A 12,333-nucleotide genomic window follows, 5' to 3' on the forward strand; every position below is an offset into this window, starting at 1 on the left:
TTTTTTATTTTTTTTGTCACACATGCATCAGGAATAAAGCACTTCCTTCTAATTAGAAGTTCTTTGAATTCCCCAAGCCCAGGTTTCCTTGTTACTTTTATTATTTGTGTATCCTTGATTTTATTTGGACTTGTTAAGCCACATAGATGTCCCTCCTGCCCATTGAAAACAAGTGTAGTCACCTTGAATGATTACATCCTTTGGTTTCAAGTTATATTGGAAGCAGTGTTTAAGGATTTGAGGATGTCAGGGCTGATCTGAGATGAATTTTATTTCTGAGTTTTCAGCCCAAGTATGGCTGGCTCTCGGCCTCAGAACATTGTACTTTCCAGGATTGCTCCAGCCAGTTCTGGAACTCCCTACAGCTGCTGCCATTTTTCCAAATGGCCTGGAAGGTGTCACATGTTATTCCTTTGAGGGGTGAATGGAGCTTCTGAAATAACCAAATAATTCCTGAGAATGAGATATCCTCATCTCCTCAGGATACTGGCTCTCAAAATAAACCTGTTTGCCCCTTCACCAACTCCTTCTCTCTCAAGTTTGGCTTTTTGCACGGCGGCAACCGAGCCTGCTTTCAGTGATAAGATGGCTGATAACACTGAGTAATGCTGACTACCATAAAAATGAAACTGCTTTTCTTATGACTTACAAATCGACACCAAAGACAATCAGAAAAGGGAGCCTCTAAAAATGTTCTTTATGGCAACACATCAGGATTGGTGCATATTCACATTCTCCAAAAGTAACAGCTAAAAAGATACAATTTATTTAGATGTCTAAGTTCTAGGTTTGTGTCTGCTTTTTAGTCAAATTGCATGCATGGGTTATTTCTTTTAACTGTAACCAGAGTAGACTAGCGAAAAACAAGGTGGGTTTAAATTACAAAAGAGAAAGTTTGGATTGAAAAAAAACCTTCACAACACAACTACAAAATAATGAACAAGCAAGCTACCAACCAAGGTCTTCATTAATCAAACATTATTTGCCTCAACATAGCTGTCTCTTTCCACTGAACTCCAGAACATTCTTTAAATATCATTGCATACTTGTTTAAATATCTGAAATTGAAACTACATGAAAGTGTCTAATAGTCATTCTAACAGAGTGACAATAACTTCAATTGATAACCTCTTCTAATAATAGTACAAAAGTGACCTCATTATGGGCCGTCTACCAGGAATATGCATCTTTACCTGTGTTCCTTTAGCTGGTAATAATTATCAGAAAATGTAATCTTTTGCCTATTACTATACAGTTTCACCAGGGATCTAGAAAGAATGGGTATAGATAAAAAAGAAAGGCTGGGTTTGTTATATTATTATTAATAAAAGAAGCAGTTTTGGAGGGTTGGGGTTTTTTTTTTTGTTTTGTTTTGTTTCGTTTTGAGACAGAGTCTCACTCTGTCATCCAGGCTACAGTGCAGCAACACAATCATAGCTCACTATAGCCTCAAAGTCCTGGGCTCAAGCAATCTTCCTGCCTTAGCCTCCCACGTAGCTGGGACACTACAGGTGGGCACCGCCACACTAGGCTATTTTTTTTTTTTACTTCTTATAGATATGGGTTGGGAGGGTCTCACTATTTTGCCTAACCTGGTCTCAAACCCCTAGCCTCAAGGAATCCTCCCACCTCAGCCTCCCAAAGTGCTGGGATTACAGATATAAGCCACCATACCCAGCCTTTGCTTCTTTTTTAATAAGGTTCTGTAATGCTACCACACCATGTTGTATTTGGTGATCCAACCACCACCGTGTTTCCCCCAAAATAAGCCCTACCCATAAAATAAGCCCTAGCAGGATTTCTAAGCATTTGCACAATATAAGCCCTACCCCGAAAATAAGACCTAGTGATGAGCGTGGCTACGAAGCTGTCTGCACAACCCATGCATTTGGTCACGGAGCGGTAAAGAAGACAGCAGCCCTTCTCATCTGCTCCATGAGAGCTCTATTGCTCAACATGAGAGATTGGGGCCAATGGTTCTAAAGGAAATAGAGTCACAAGAAATTCAGGATGGAATTCGGGGTTTGGAGAGTTATGATGTTCCAGAAGAAGACGACTTAACTATATTTGAATAAATGTAGATTGTTGTACCATACTTAAAAAAAAATAACACATCCCCTAAAAATAAGCCGTAGGGTGTCTTCTTGAAGAAAAATAAATATAAGACCCTGTCTTATTTTCGGGGAAACACAGTACTTAATTTAGGACAATGTATTTAGGGCAGTACCTGATCAACCCCTTTCTATTCTCATTTCCTCGCTCATACAAACAGAGGTAATATTACCTGCTCAGGCTTATTCTCTGAATAGTTGGCTCTTCAATGTAAGAAGAGCAATGAACTCCATTCCTGTACACATATCTCCTAGCATGCAGCAAGTGTGTAATCAATTTTGAATCATTTTTATGAAAATGTTTAGAAAATGATAAAGAACTGCAAAGAGTAAATAAAATGTAAATGGACATCCAAGATGACAAATGATAAGCAAACTCATCCTTAGGATTGATTTTATATGTCAGCGGAGCAGTAGGCTAAGAGCCCCACCTCACCATCTCTACCCTCACCCCAAACAGCAAAATCTTTGTGTCCAGATAAGGATCCATTTGTGTTCCAGGATTCCTGTGCTACAGGATTCCCACCTCTTGAAATGCAAATGCGTCTACACATAGCTCAAGCACTCATATGAGAATGTGAATTACTTCACTGGATTTTTCTGAGGGTACTTCCAGAGAACGTGTTTTAATGCGATAGTGAAGGGCACCTAGGAGGCCCAGAAGAGGACTGGCTGCCTCATTTCTACCCCTCTAGGTTCTGAGGACAAACGTCACCACTTCACAGTCTTGACAAGGACCATTTTTGAAGTCCAATTCAGCAGAAATGGATCACTCTGGAAGCAGAACAGCTTTGGAGAACAAGAATGTGGGGCAGCTCACACTTCAACGGAATGTTTGGATCATAAGGTGTGTTGCACCTACAGTGAAATAAAAATTTTAAACAAGTTCTATAATGTTCTTAAAAGCATTTATGTACTTTCTTTAATATTGCAAGCAATACCCACTCTGCCCAGTCTTCCTGAGAGTCATGTTGCTCTCATGCTCGTATAAGCATGAAAATCAATTTAAGTATATTCAGTAAAAACCTAAACCCTTTCCTTTTAAAAGCAAATATCTGATTTTTCTTTCACAAGCAACTATTTTTACACTATTTTATCCAACTTCTGAAACCTAATTCTAACCACAAGGAGGAAAAAATTATGCCACTGGCTTCTAATATTGGGCTGTTGTTAGCAGAGACAATGAAAATAATATAGACATCTTAGTGAAACCTCAATCTTATTTTCTGAGCCTTTAGGAAAATGCATTCCTCTAAAAACACATTACCCTACAAGTGGCCTTTGGAGAAACTGAAACATTGAAGAAATCCTTGGATTGCAGCAAAGAACATTCTCCGTGGACAATTCTAATCAATTATAGAAACATAACTGTACCCAGATCATGTAATATACCACAGTGATGATTCTGGCTGCTGTCCATCTTATAAAATGCTACAGCTCATAACATCAGACCTGCTGCTGTTTGCAGCAATCCAACCCAGAAAGATTTATTCTCAATTGATTGTTACTTTTCATGCTGAAAATGATTGTACATCTGCATCTTCTATTTCAGTTTTGTCATTTTGTTATCTTTGCCCACTGTGTTAATTATTTTTGGATGCTTCATCCCATTCCCAAACAATGTATTTGAAACACTCATGAGAATGCATTGCATAAATATTGAATGTGTTAAAGATGGAGTCTGAGGTAATTCAGAATGAATTTAAGTAAATTGATTGGAATCAGCTTTTATTTAGGAAATCTTCTAGGGACAATCCTAACATATTTAAAATAACTAACTGTTCACAGAGATGCAATCTGCACGTGCATTCCAGCAAATCCATGAATCAGCAATCAGAACAGAAATTCATGCCTTTAAGTTGCTGGAAAACAGCTAAAAAGAGAATCAGAAAGACATTACCAATTACAAAGATTAAAAAACGGGGAAATTCTTCAGAACAAAAATGTTTTAATAAAATCAGGTAAAGGTAATATAACAATGATGAGGTGTTAAAATGAAAAAGGGAAATATAAAGTACACTGAAGCTATAATTCTGCACATGTTTTACAGATTCAGTAGACAGAAAAATGAGATCTGTTCCACTCTGGTGAAGAGAGGAAGAGAAGTGGCAACTGTAATTAAAAGTCAAATGTCTTGCATTGGATTTGGAATGATTTCCTGGATATGACACCAAAGGCACAGGCAATAAAAGAAAAAGAAATAGACAATTGGACTTCATGAAAATGAGAAACTTTTGTGCATCAAAGGATACTATTAACAGTAGAAAGACAGCCCATAGAATGGGAGAAAATATATACAAATCATATAACTGATAAGGGATAATATGCAAATACTCCTATAATTCAACAAAAACAACCTGATTCAAAAATGGACAAAGAATCTGAATAGACATTTCTCCAAAGAAGATATACAAATGGCCAGTAAGCATGTAAAGAGATGCTTAACATCACTAATCATTAGAAAAATGCAAAGCAAAACCACAGTGAAATACTACTTCCACCCATTAGGATGGCTACTATCAAAAAAAACAGAATAGCCAGTCTTGGCAAGGCTGTGAAGAAATTGGAACATTTATCCACTTTTGGTGGGAAAGTAAGATGTTACAACTGCTGTGGAAAACATTATGGCAGTTCCTCAAAAAATAAAAAACAGAATTATCATATTATCCAGCAATTCCTCTTCTAGGCTTATATCCAAAAAAATTGAAAGCAGCATCTTGAAGATAGTGTATACACATGTTCATAGCAGCATTGTTCACAATAACTAAACCTTAGAAGCAACCCCAAGTGTCTGCTGAAGAATGAATGGATAAGCAAAAAGTAGCATATATATACAATGAAATATTATTTTGACATATGCTACAACATGGATGAACCTTGGGGATATTATGCTAAATAAAATAAGCCAGTCACAAAAAGAGAAATACAGTTTGATTCTACTGACATGAGGTACCTAGAGTAATCAAATTTATAGTGACAGAAAGTAGAATGGTGGTGCCAGGGGCTGGGGGAGGGAAATGGGGAGTTATTGTTTAATGATACAGTTTCAGTTTTGCAAGATGAAAAGAGCTCAGGATATGGACGGTGGTGATTGTTGCACAGGAATATGAGTGTACTTAATGCCGCTGAACTGTATCCTTAAAAATTGTTAAGAGGGTGACTTTTATGGTCTATGTATTTTACTTAATACGAAAAATGTGTTTTTAAAAAGGCAAATGTGTTGGATCACAGGTGATAAATTACAAGAAAAACAAGTGGCCTGCAAATGTTCATTTAAAAGTTCAGGATAACATGCTATGCGTGCAGAATTCTATTAATATATAGGCAAAAGTAAACCTTTTTTTTTTTCTGAAATTTTTTTTAATTATTTTATTATTTTTTTTTATTTTGGCATATTATGGGGGTACAGATTTTAAGGTTTCAATAAATGCCCATTTCCCCCCTCCCCCCAAAAGTCTGAGTCTCCATCATGACCATCCCCCAGATGGTGCACATCTCACTCATTATGTATGTATATACCCGCCCCCCTCCCCCCTCCCACCTGCCCAATACCCTATTACTGTAGCACCTATGTGTCCACTTAGGTGCTACCCAGTTAATACCAGTTTGCTGGAGAATATATCTGGTGCTTGTTTTTCCATTCTTGGGATACTTCACTTAGTAGTATGGGTTCCAGCTCTAACCAGGAAAATATAAGATGTGCTATATCACCATTGTTTCTTAGAGCTGAATAGTACTCCATGGTATACATATACCACATTTTATTAATCCATTCTTGGATTGATGGGCACTTGGGCTGTTTCCACAGCCTTGCAATTATGAATTGTGCTGCTATAAACATTCGAGTGCAGGTGTCTTTTTTGTAGAGTGTCATGGATCATTTGGGTAGATGCCCAGCAATGGGATTGCTGGGTCAAATGGTAGATTCACTTGTATCGCTTTAAGGTATCTCCATATTGCTTTCCACAGAGGTTGAACTAGTTTGCAGTCCCACCAGCAGTGTAGGAGTGTTCCTCTCTCTCAGCAACCACGCCAGCATTTATTGTTTGGAGATTTTTTGATAAAGGCCATTCTCACTGGGGTTAAGTGATATCTCATTGTGGTTTTGATTTGCATTTCCCTGATGATTAGAGATGTTCTTCATATGTTTGTTGGCCATTCTTCTGTCTTCTTTAGAAAATTTTCTGTTTGAGTCCTTTGCCCACTTTTTAATGGGGTTATTTGATTTTTTCTTCCTAATTTTTGTGAGTTCTAAGTATATTCTAGTTATCAGTCCCTTATCGGATGCATAGGATGCAAAAATTTTCTCCCATTCTGTAGGTTGTCTGTTTACTTTCATGACTATTTCTTTGGCTGTGCAGAAGCTTTGTAGTTTGATCATGTCCCATTTATTTATTTTTGTTGCTGCTGTGATTGCCTTTGGGGACTTCTTCATAAACTCTTTGCCCAGGCCAATGTCTAGGAGAGTGTTTCCAACTTTTTCCTCTAGAGTTCTAATAGTTAAACAGAAAACTTACCAGATCATTTCACCAGTTTAGCTCATTGAAAATATATTTCAATAACTTGTTAAATGCTGAGTCTGAAAATCTTTGTTTCTAGATATTTTTAATGGGATGGAGTAAACATTTCCATTCCTGCATTCTTCACTCCTCCTTTTCCTGCCAGAATCCAAACCCCTGTCAAGCCAGAGTCAGGTCCCCCCACAGATTGAGGGTGACTCAGATCCCTAGCACTCAGCCAAGACCACCTGTGACAAGCTGAGGAGTTATTGGTTGGTTGAATAGCGGGCCCTTTGTAACACCCAAACCTCCCATATAGTGAAACCCAAGTAACACGGATCACCAAGGAGTCAGGCCATCTTCTCTCCTCTCCATCTCCCACAGCTCTGTTTGTCATGTACTCGAACTCAGCCCATTGAGCCCACAAGAAATAGTATGAAAAGGTTTTAATTATTTGCATTTTCCTCATTTTTTTTAGTATGAAATATCTCAAACCTATCTAAAATGCAGTTTACTGCATACATGCAGTTTAGATAGGGATGCAGTTACATCTCAAGTTTACTGAATTATAACATTTTCCACACTTTAAAGAAATAAAACACTAGAGGTCCAGTTGGTGTCCTGGCACACCCTGTCCCAATCCTATTCTCTCCTTTTATTCTAGAGCTAATCCTTACCTTAAATCTTTATCTTTCATGTACCTGTTTTTATACTATGTCTGATATTACTATTAATATATAATTTTGTTACATGCTTTTATACTATTCCCAATACTGTATATCCAAAAAGAATATATGGCAATTGTGGTGGGCAGCCTCCAAGATGTCCCTCAATGATCTCTGCCTACTGGTATTCACCCCCACAGGCAATTCCCCAAGTATCAGCTGGACTTAGAGATTCACTTCTGATGCATAGAATATGTAGTCAATTCCAAGATTAGGTTATAAGAGAATTGTAACTCCCATCTTGGATACTCTCTCTCTCCCTCTGTCCATCACTCACAGGAGGATCCAGTTGCTATGTCACATTTTGTCACGAGGCAGCCCTGTGGAAAGACTGACAAAAGTGAATTTGGAAGCAGATCTACTGAAGCACCAGTAGCCATGGAAAAGAGCTTAGAAGCAGCCTCATGAGAGATGCTGAGCCAGAATGACCCAGCTAACCCACTCCTGGATCCCTGACCCACAGAAATTATGACATAATAAATGTGTACTGTTTTGAGCTGATACACTCGGGAATATTTTGTTACACAGCAAGAGATAACTAATACAGCAGTGTCTAGCATACTTTTAAACTTTTTTCACTCAATATAGTTTTTGAGACTTAATGTCAACACATGTAGCTTAGTTTATTAGTAGTACATTGTATGAATATAAGTTTATTCATTTTAAGTTGATGGGCTTTTATATTTGTTTCCAATATGTGCTCCTGCAAATAATTGCTGCAACGAGTATTTTTCCCACTTCTCATCTAATCATTTTTATTCTCACAAAAATGCACATAGCCAACTAATATTCAAGTTCAGATCTTTCAAGAAACAAAAAAAAATTAGACACAAAGGAATTTATTATTTGCCTAGACTAGCATGACATGTTTATATTTTTAAGGCAAAACTTAATTCTACCGAGGTGACACCATGGATTTCTCCACAGAAGTAGATCTAAGTAGGTGATGTTGAAATTGTAGAATAAAGGCAGGCATAGAACCATATTCCAGACCAAAGCTGAGGCACACACATAGCAGTTTCTCATGATTAGCCCTGATTATAAAAAAAAAAAAAAAAAAAAAAAAAAAAAAGTAGAGCTAGATAGCATGCTTTTCCTTTATTGCTGTTCTAAACTTAGATTTAACTGTGGAATTTCCCAGTAGATGACTCGGTGGGAGATTCCCACACAGGTGTCTTTTCTAGGAGTCACCTGAATGAAAGTCAAGAAGCAGAGACCCTGTTCCCACTCCCCTCCTCACTGGGATCCAACAGGTTCTGCCCGTGCTGCCCGGTGGGGCTGCCAGGCTGCCTGTCACTTGTTTCACACCACAGGGGTATGCCGAAATTGTAACGCTCATACGAAATGGGAATATGCACTGCCATCATCTCTCCTGGCAAAACAGGACTGGTTAAAATGTCATCATGAATCAGCAAGCGTGCCTGCATGCTTCACAATGTGACCAAGGTCTTAAGAGATGCTCTATTTTTGATTCACAGACTTTTGAGGCTATTAAAAATTAGTCCTCTCATAAAGTGTATTTGGTAAAATGGTATCTATCATTTTTGGGGGGACAGGTGTGGTTATTTGCATAGATATTTATTTGTAAAGATATTTCCTTATGTTTTTGTATTTCCTATTACACATTGATAGGATAAGGGAATCTAGCGAATTATTACCTCCCAGTTTTAGCTGTAGCATAGAAGTGAACTACTCTCCAAGACCACTACCACCCCCACCCCTCACCCCCACCGCCCCTCAGTTGAAACATAAAAGCTTGACTTAAAGAAAGCTTTGATGAGAGATGCAAATACAGCAACACCCCACGATGAATTGCCTTGAATGGCTGTCGTTTTGATGCACACCCAAATGAGTGATCTATTTAAAGGGATGTCAGACTTGTCAAAGCACCTCAGTAACCATTTCACCACAACTTAAGATTTATTCAAGAAAAACCAAAAAGATCACGTATAAAGTTCCTTCATTATTTGAAGCATTTTTAGAAGCAATCCATATCTTCTCAGAATATATATTGCAACTCACATGCATCAACAGAAGAAATACATACTAAGCACAGCCTTCAACCAAAATTGAGTTATGCAGGTGGTGCAGAACAGAAGAGGCAACAGAACCGGCCACAAACCGTCTCCCTGGCCGTTTGGTCCTGCCTGGCTTCCGCAGGCTTTGGGAGCTGCCTCCTGCCCTGAGCCTGCCCGCCCAGCACTAGCCCCTCTCAGGACACTAGTTCACCTGGTCTCCTCACCTGCAGAGGACACAGCCTTGTGCATATTTCATGCCTGAAAGATACCTGGGAACCAATGCAAATGCAAAACAACAGACTTAAGGATTAAAATATACAAACTAACCGAGGAAAATGAACTTAATGAGGTTTCCTTGAGCACCCATTACACTCATTGTCCCATCTTCTCTTAAAAGGATCAGTTGAGGCATCTCTGGTGAAGGTCAACAGAACAAAATGAGGTTACAGAATCTGCTTCCTGCCTGCAGGTCATTAGGCAGACAAATGCCTTCCTGTGGCGGGAAAGCTGATACCAGGGAGAGCAAAGTAAGCACAGAATCTAGGAAATTAAAGGTATTTTTCAGGCCATGAGTAGTTCAGTGGTAAAACCTGGTCCCTGACGTCTAACAGACCCTGCTGGAGAATCTTTTACAGCCTGCACCCCAGACTGCTATTCATTTAACAACACATTCCCTGCTATTAATAAATGTGCGTTGTCTAAAGAACTCAATGCTCTCCATAGGATAATTCTGGAAGGCTATCTGAGGAATTTACGAGCGGTGGCTTCTGAGGAAGGGATGGCAGGGGGACTTAATGTTTAATGTTTTGCACCATTTGATTTTTTTAGTTTTTACCTTGTGCTTGCTTACTCAGTTTTTTTTCCATTAAGAGTAGTTGGTTTAAAACATTTGATAAACAAACACAAAAACCTCTCAAAATCACAACCTGCTTTAAACAAATAAAACAAAACCAAAAGGTTGCACTTAGTGTTTACGAGCTGGTTCACTAGACTTGCATCTGAGGGATCAGGGGGTCGTGGAGAGTTGAGGAAAAAACTTTACTTTCCTGCTGAGGACAACTTTGGGGGCAAGAGGGCCATTTCCCTTTCACATCTGTGAAAGAACCCGCCTAGAGTAGACACAGGTTCTCCGTAGTGTATACAGGGTGTGGAGGTGGCACAGTGGGTGCCCAGTGTCCCCAAGTCTTCTACAAAACACCACGAACCTGAGTGGATGGTCACAGGGATGACTCTGTATTAAAGGATGATTAAAACAAGGGCAGATCTAGTGTTGTGCTTTTGGGAGAAAATCTGAAGATGTTTCTAGGAAAGGGGTTTTATTATTGTGCATTTCATACTTCAAAAAAAACTCTCAAGGTAATTTTTCTCCTTTCATCCCTGTTATGTGTTGAACTGTGTCCCCTCAAAAAAAAAGAAATATGTTGAAGTCCTAATCTGCAGTACCTTAAAATGTGACCTTTTTTGGAAACAGGGTCTTACAGAGGTGATTAAGCTAAAATGAGGTCATTTGTGTGGTCCCTAATTCAATATGAACTGGCATCCTTATTAAAAGGGGAAATTTGGACACAGAGGCAGCCACACACAGAGGGCAGACGGTGTGAAGGGACATGGAGAGAATGCCACGTGACCAAGGAGGCAGAGATTGGGGTTACGCTGCCGCAGGTCAAGGAAAATGTGGGGCTCCAAGAAGCTGGAAGAGGCCAGAAGGGATCCTTCCCCTGCAGGTTTCAGAGGGAGCGTGTTCCCGGCTGACACCTTGATCTCAGACTTCTAACCTCCGGAACTGTGAGACAATCAATTTCTGGTGCTCTAAGCTAACCAGTTTGGGGTACTTTTTAATGGAAGCCCTAGGAAATTAATACAATCCTTCCCTGTGTCTTCTGTGTTTCACAGGTCTCGGGCCTGTAGCCTCTTGCCGCAGATTGGATGCCTCCCTTTTTGCCTCGCTGCTCTTAGTTCCGTCTTCTGCCTGCACCTCCAGGCCTGGCTCGGCTGGTCTTTGCTCTTGGAGGCCTTGCGCCCCTTCTTGGCTGTGGGCCTCTTACTCATCCTCAAGTCTCAGCCCAGCAGCATGCCCTGGGGCTGGCAAAGCTCTCGCTCCCTGTTCTTCCCCTGCCACGTCCACATACATCACGGCTGCTCCCAGCCCTCATGCTGCGCACGTCTGTGGGGCTGCCTGGCCCAGTGGAGAGTTACCGCCCCCGCAGATGCTGTGTCTTCTTCAGCTTTTACTCCCGAGGCCGGCACGTAGGTGCACAACGAATTGTTCCCAAGCAGAACTGCCCTCTCAGCACTGTTGGTAGCACTCTGTCAAGGGGAGACACATCATTTCCAATCACCTCACAATTAAGAGTCAAGGCCCAGCCCCTAAGCAGCCTTGTGGTGGACTAGAAAAGAGAGACATCACAACAAGGAGGAACTAGGGCATCTGGTCTCTTTCTAGCAGTTGTACAACTATTGCTCCTCCCCACTTGTGAGACAAAATTGCCCAGGAAAAAAAACGAAGCCTCAAGAGTAGCATCAGACCTGGGTTGTTATAAATCTGCACTGCCTGGGGTATTTCTGTGCCCATTACCTCCCTTGTTGAAATGTGCATTTGCTTTGATTTCATTTGATCATAAGTTTCTTTGGGGGTATAACTTCCCGTTCAGAGGGTGTCATTCAGTGTCCTCTGGGAACTGAATAAACGACCATTGAATGGAAACCCCAAAACCACGAAGAATGAACAATGGGTAGATGTGAAAGAAGGCTCTAGAAGAAGTAGATAGTTTCATTCCTCACTCCTTTATTACAAAACCAAAAGAATATGTTTAAAAAACTAGTGATTTTGAAGAAATAAAAAAGTAGAAATAAAAGCCCTATTTTTCTAATGAAAGAACATTTTCCCTTGATCATCCACAAATTATAAGACTACATATATTAGCATGCTATTTCATTAACAAATTACAGTCCATTTTCCACAGTGAAGGAATAAAGAAAA

Source organism: Microcebus murinus, chromosome 5, assembly GCF_040939455.1.
Source record: "Microcebus murinus isolate Inina chromosome 5, M.murinus_Inina_mat1.0, whole genome shotgun sequence".
Lineage (NCBI taxonomy): Eukaryota > Metazoa > Chordata > Mammalia > Primates > Cheirogaleidae > Microcebus > Microcebus murinus.